Here is a 6,000-nt window from a genome sequence, read left to right as displayed (position 1 = left end):
CGCACTCCTCTCCAATCCCTCACACTCCTCTCCAATTCCTCACACTCCCCTCCAATCGCTCCTCACTCTCCGCTCCAATCGCTCCTCACTCATCTCCAATCGCTCCTCACTCTCCTCTCCAATCGCTCCTCACTCTCCTCTCCAATCGCTCCTCACTCTCCTCTCCAATCGCTCCTCACTGTCCACTCCAATCGGCCCTCACTCTCCGCTCCAATCGGCCCTCACTCTCAAACTCCTTGCTCCTCACTCTCCAACCCCTCGTTCCTCGCTCTCCAACCCCTCGCTCCTCGCTCTCCAACTCCTAGCTCCTCGCTCTGCAACCCCTCGCTCCTCGCTCTGCAACCCCTCGCTCCTCAACCCCAAGCTCCTCGCTCTCCACCCGCTAGCTCCTTGCTCTCCAACCCCTAGCTCCTCGCTCTCCAACCCCTCGCGCCTCGCTCTCCAACCCCTCGTTTCTCTCCAATTTTTTCGCTCCTCTCCAACCCCTAGCTCCCCACTCTCCAACCCCTAGCTCCCCACTCTCCAACCCCTAGCTCCCCACTCTCCAACCCCTAGCTCCCCACTCTCCAACCCCTAGCTCCCCACTCTCCAACCCCTAGCTCCTCACTCTCCAACCCCTAGCTCCTCACTCTCCAACCCCTAGCTCCTCACTCTCCAACCCCTAGCTCCTCACTCTCCAACTTCTCACTCTCCAACCCCTCGCTCCTCACTCTCCAACTCCTCACTCCTCTCCAATTTCTCGCTCCTCTCCAATTTCTCGCTCCTCTCCAATTTCTCGCTCCTCTCCAACCCCTAGCTCCTCACTCCCCAACCCCTAGCTCCTCACTCTCCAACCCCTAACTCCTCTCCAACCCCTCGCCCCTCAGTCGTCTCCACCCTCCTCATCATTATTGCAGCAGCATCCTGTGCGGTTCTCCCGTCTCGTTCGTTTTCTTGCTGCATCCTGTTCAAGTCTGCGTTCTTCATCGACCATCTCATTCATTTTGGAAATGGAAGTTTCCACGCAACGCATGAATTGTCACGATCCTCAAGAGGAAGTGTCTCGTAATCATCAAATGACAAATGGCAAGTAAATTACATTGTGAAAATTAAAGATTTCAAATAAACCTATTTAAAGCGTATGCGCACATAACTAATAAAAAAAAACGAAGAAATATCTCTCGGTAATTTCCTGAAACATATTTTACTTCCGGATAATAATGTTGAATGAAATAAGAACGAAGAAATATATGTCGGCATCATTATTGACGTTTTTGTGACGACTGTCATCAAACGGAAAAGTAATATATCTTAACGGAAAAGAAAAAGCGAATTTTTAATATATGTTGACATTTTCCCCGACTTATTTTAGGCGGTGTATTTTTGTGTATCATCGTGGCGCGATTTTTAAAAATATATCTCTGCATTTTCCCGTGTGTGCGTGAATATTCTCAATTATTTGTGACACCGAGTCGAAGACCATCGATAAAAATAAAATCAGATGGTGAATTCGAGATAAAATTGTGAGGGTGACTCAATGAATGGGCTTTATTTTACAGGCCTTTGAGAAATCATTTCGTTCTATAAATGGAAACTTTCATGGGATTCTCTTCCCGTTTTTTTTCAACCGAGTCTAAAACTATGTTAGCGACTGTTAAAAATGAAATGATATATCGAATTAGAGTTGAAATAAACCTGTGTGAGAGAGAAAGACAGCATGGGCCTAACTAAACAGGCCTCAAAGCTATTCGAGGTAATAAAATGGTGGATATTTGTTTACATGAAGCCTCTCCAAGAATGGGTGGAGCTACTCTGTAAACAGAGTAAGCCGCACCCCCGGACAGACAGACAGACAGACAGAATCACCGTAGCCTATTATAATATAGACTAGTGGGGTCACCCGTGGGAATCCCACAGGTATGGACGTGTGTGACATATTTGGACATCTTGATTTAGATGCTGTGCATTAAATTTTACAAAATGGTTAAAATGGTGTAATGAACACAATTTATTTATTTCACATAATATGTGACCCCTCACTCCTCTCCACCCTCACGCCTCTCCAATACCACGCCTCCTCACACTCCTCTCCAATACCTCCTCACACTCCTCTCCAATACCTCCTCACACTCCTCTCCAATACCTCCTCACACTCCCCTCCAATACCTCCTCACACTCCTCTCCAATACTTCCTCACACTCCTCTCCAATACCTCCTCACACTCCTCTCCAATACCTCCTCACACTCCTCTCCAATACCTCCTCACACTCCTCTCCAATACCTCCTCGCACTCCTCTCCAATACCTCCTCGCACTCCTCTCCAATACCTCCTCACACTCCTCTCCAACCCCCCACACTCCTCTCCAACCCCCCACACTCCTCTCCAACCCCCCACACTCCTCTCCAACCCCCCACACTCCTCTCCAACTCCTCACACTCCTCTCCAACTCCTCACACTCCTCGCCAACCCCTCACACTCCTCGCCAACTCCTCACACTCCTCGCCATCCCCTCACACTCCTCGCCAACCCCTCACCTCTCCAACCCCTCACACGCCTCGCCAACCCCTCACACTCCTCTACAACCCCTCACACTCCTCTACAACCCCTCACACTCCTCTACAACTCCTCACACTCCTCTCCAATACCTCCTCACACTCCTCTCCAATACCTCCTCACACTCCTCTCCAATGCTTCCTCACACTCCTCTCCAATACCCACCTCGCACTCCTCTCCGCTCCAATCGCCCCTCACTCTCCGCTCCAATCGGCCCTCACTCTCCAACTCCTTGCTCCTCGCTCTCCAACCCCTAGCTCCTCGCTCTCCAACTCCTCGCTCCTCGCTCTCCAACCCCTCGCTCCTCGCTCTCCAACCCCTCGCTCCTCGCTCTCCAACCCCTCGCTCCTCACTCTCCAACCCCTAGCACCTCGCTCTCCAACCCTTCGCTCCTCTCCAACCCTCCTCATCGTTGTTGCAGCAGCATTCTGTGCGGTTCTCCCGTCTCGTGCGGTCTCTGTGCGGTTCTTGCTACATCCTGTTTAGATCTGCATTGACGTTTGTCGACGGACTCGTTCGCCCGTCTCATTCGTTTTCTTGCTACATCCTGTTCAGGTCTGCGTTCTTCATCGACCGTCGCATTCATTTTGGAAATGGAAGTTTCCACGCAACGCATGAATTGTCACGATCCTCAAGAGGAAGTGTCTCGTAATTATCAAATGACAAATGGCAAGTAAATTACATTGTGAAAATTAAAGATTTCAAATAAGCCAATTTAAAGTGTATGCTCACATAACTAATAAAAAAAAACGAAGACATATCTCTCGGTAATTCCCTGAAACATATTTTACTTCCGGATAATAATGTTGAATGAAATAAGAAAGAACGAAGATATATATGTCGTTTTTGTGCCGACTCTCATAAAACATAAAAGTAATATATCTTAACGGAAAAGAAAAAGCGAATTTTTAATATATGTCGACATTTTCCCCAACTGTTATTTTAGGCGGTGTATTTTTGTGTATCATCATGGCGCGATTTTTATAAATATATCTCGGCAATTTCCCGTGCGTGCGTGAATGTTCTCAATTATTTCTGACACCTAGTCTAAAACCATCGATAAAAATTAAATCAGATGGTGAATTCGATAAAATCGTGAGGGTGACTCAATGAATGGGCTTTAGTTTACAGGCCTTTGAGAAATCATTTCGTTCTATAAACGGAAACTTTCTTGGGATTCTCTTCCAGTTTTTTTTCAACCGAGTGTAACACTATGTTAGCGACTGTTAAAAATGAAATGATATATCGAATTAGAATTGAAATAAACCTGTGTGAGAGAGAAAGACAGCTCGGGCCTAACTAAACAGGCCTCAAAGCTATTCGAGTTAATAAAATGGTGGATATTTGTTTACATGAAGCCTCTCCAAGAATGGGTGGAGCTACTCTGCAAACGGAGTAAGCCACACCCCGGACAGACAGACAGACAGACAGAATCACCTTCGCCTATTATATTATATATATATACAGACTTGGCATTTAATATGGAATAATTTTTTTTTCTTGACTTGGGTTCACTTTCTTAACTCAGTATATCAATCTGGTGGAGTTTCTTTTACACGTTGGTGATTTATTTGTTAAAAGAACCATGTCACTGATTGTCTGTCGCAGCAAGAAGTCAAGAACAGGATTATATCACAGGTGGCGTGGCAAAACATACGGACAGGTGCATTTGATGATTAGCTTGACAGTCGGGTATACAAGGGTTGTTGCGTTCTGTATTTGTGGTAAACAACTGCTGCACATCTCCAAAGGTTATTGCAGCTTCCTCTGGAGATGGTCCGTCAACTCGACAATGCTGTTTGTCATGGAGTGGTGGCTTTACGAAATTACGGCATGAAACAGCATGCTATTGCTAGGCAGTATGGCATCACTCAAGGTCAGGTGTCAAAGATCCTGAAACAAAATGCTCAGAGGGGTGTCCCTACTCCAATACCGAGGTCAGGACGTCCCCGCAGAACCACAAGGAGGGATGCTCGCCAGCTGCACCGGTTAGTCCGCAATGGCCATACCAAGTCAGCTAATCGGCTTAGGGCTGAGTGGCAGCAACTGACAAATGTGCCTGTATCCAGAAGGCTAGTCAACCAACGACTGGTTCAAGCAGGCTATCGTGCCAATCATCCCCTGAGAAAGCCACGCCTGACCAGACAACACCGCCAGCGCCAATTGCAGTGAGCCAGAGAGCACCGTCAATGGCAGCCAGGACACTGGAATCACGTGATCTCTAGTGACGAGTCTAGATTTCTGGTCTATCGTCAAGTTGGCCGCGTCCGAGTTCGGAGACAAGTGCATGAAGCCTACAACAAAGATTCTATAGTGCCAATAGTCCAAGCTGGAGGTGTTGGGGTGACCGTTTGGGCTGCTGTTCATGCAGGTGGCAAAACTGACCTGGTTCTTCTGAATGGAAACCTGAACCAGTTCAAGTACAGGGCCATTCTGGAAGAAACATTGCTTCCATTTGCTCGTGCAGCCTTTCGAGGAAACTTTGTCTTCCAAGATGACAATGCACGGCTTCATCGTGCTCGCATGATCCAACACTTTCTTGCTGACCGTGGTGTAGAGCATATGGAGTGGCCTGCCATGTCCCCGGATATGAATCCGATAGAGAACTTGTGGGCAGAATTAACACGTCAAATCGACCACTTGGACCAGCAGCCGACCTCTGTGCGTGAATTGCAGCAGGCTATTGTCACTGCATGGCAAGCGATTCCTGTCCAAACCTTGGCAAATCTCGTGAACAGCATGCCTCAACGTGTACGTGCTCTCTTGAATGCTCGTGGGGGTTACACGAAGTACTGAACTGTAATTTTACTGTCCGTAATCCCAGTCGTAATTTAACTTTTGTTTTTGTTTAAAAAATTTTTGGCTAATGTGCAAAATAAAGAGATACTTCTGGAAAACGTACAGAAGTTTAACACAGTACTGTCCATGAATTGAGTTCGATATCAGTTTACATCACTTTCAAGGATCAATTTATTTGTTTCGAAATGTCAAATGTGGTTTTTGTTTCTTTTAAAGGTCAGATTAACAAAATCTAGAATAATTTCAACATAATTCCAATTAACTTTTGGTTCTAAGACATCTTGAAAAGTAAGTTCACCCGCACAAAAAAAATATTCCATATTAAATGCCAAGTCTGTATATATATATATATATATATATATATATACTGTATGTATATATATATACTGTATGTATGTATATATATATATATATATATATATATATATATATATATATATATATATATATATGTATATAGACAGATAGATATATGTGTCTTCTCCTCCCCCTCTCACCTTATTTCTGTTTTTGTTTTTCCTCCAATATTTGACACTTTAGTTTTCTTGTGATGAAGACACTCTTGCACGTCAGTTGTCTTGCATGCTCTCGCAAAAGGCTTCTATATCTATTTACCCTTGTTGATGAAGAACCAGGTCCCAATGGTGTCTCCAAGACTGGTATCTGTA

General features: G+C 45.5%; 1 protein-coding gene across 2 annotated transcripts in view; it reads left to right on the top strand.

Annotated features, from left to right (window-relative positions):
- ABCA2 (ATP binding cassette subfamily A member 2) overlaps nucleotides 1-6,000 on the top strand; it is a 137,273-nt gene that overhangs the window by 53,758 nt on the left and 77,515 nt on the right. The gene's annotated exons all lie outside the window — the stretch shown is intronic.

The sequence above is a fragment of the Myxine glutinosa genome, chromosome 13 (genome assembly GCF_964187855.1).
Source record: "Myxine glutinosa chromosome 13, kmMyxGlut1.1, whole genome shotgun sequence".
NCBI classification, from domain to species: Eukaryota; Metazoa; Chordata; class Myxini; order Myxiniformes; family Myxinidae; genus Myxine; species Myxine glutinosa.
Note: the sequence above shows the minus strand (reverse complement) of the source record. Positions and strands in the feature narration are given on the sequence as shown.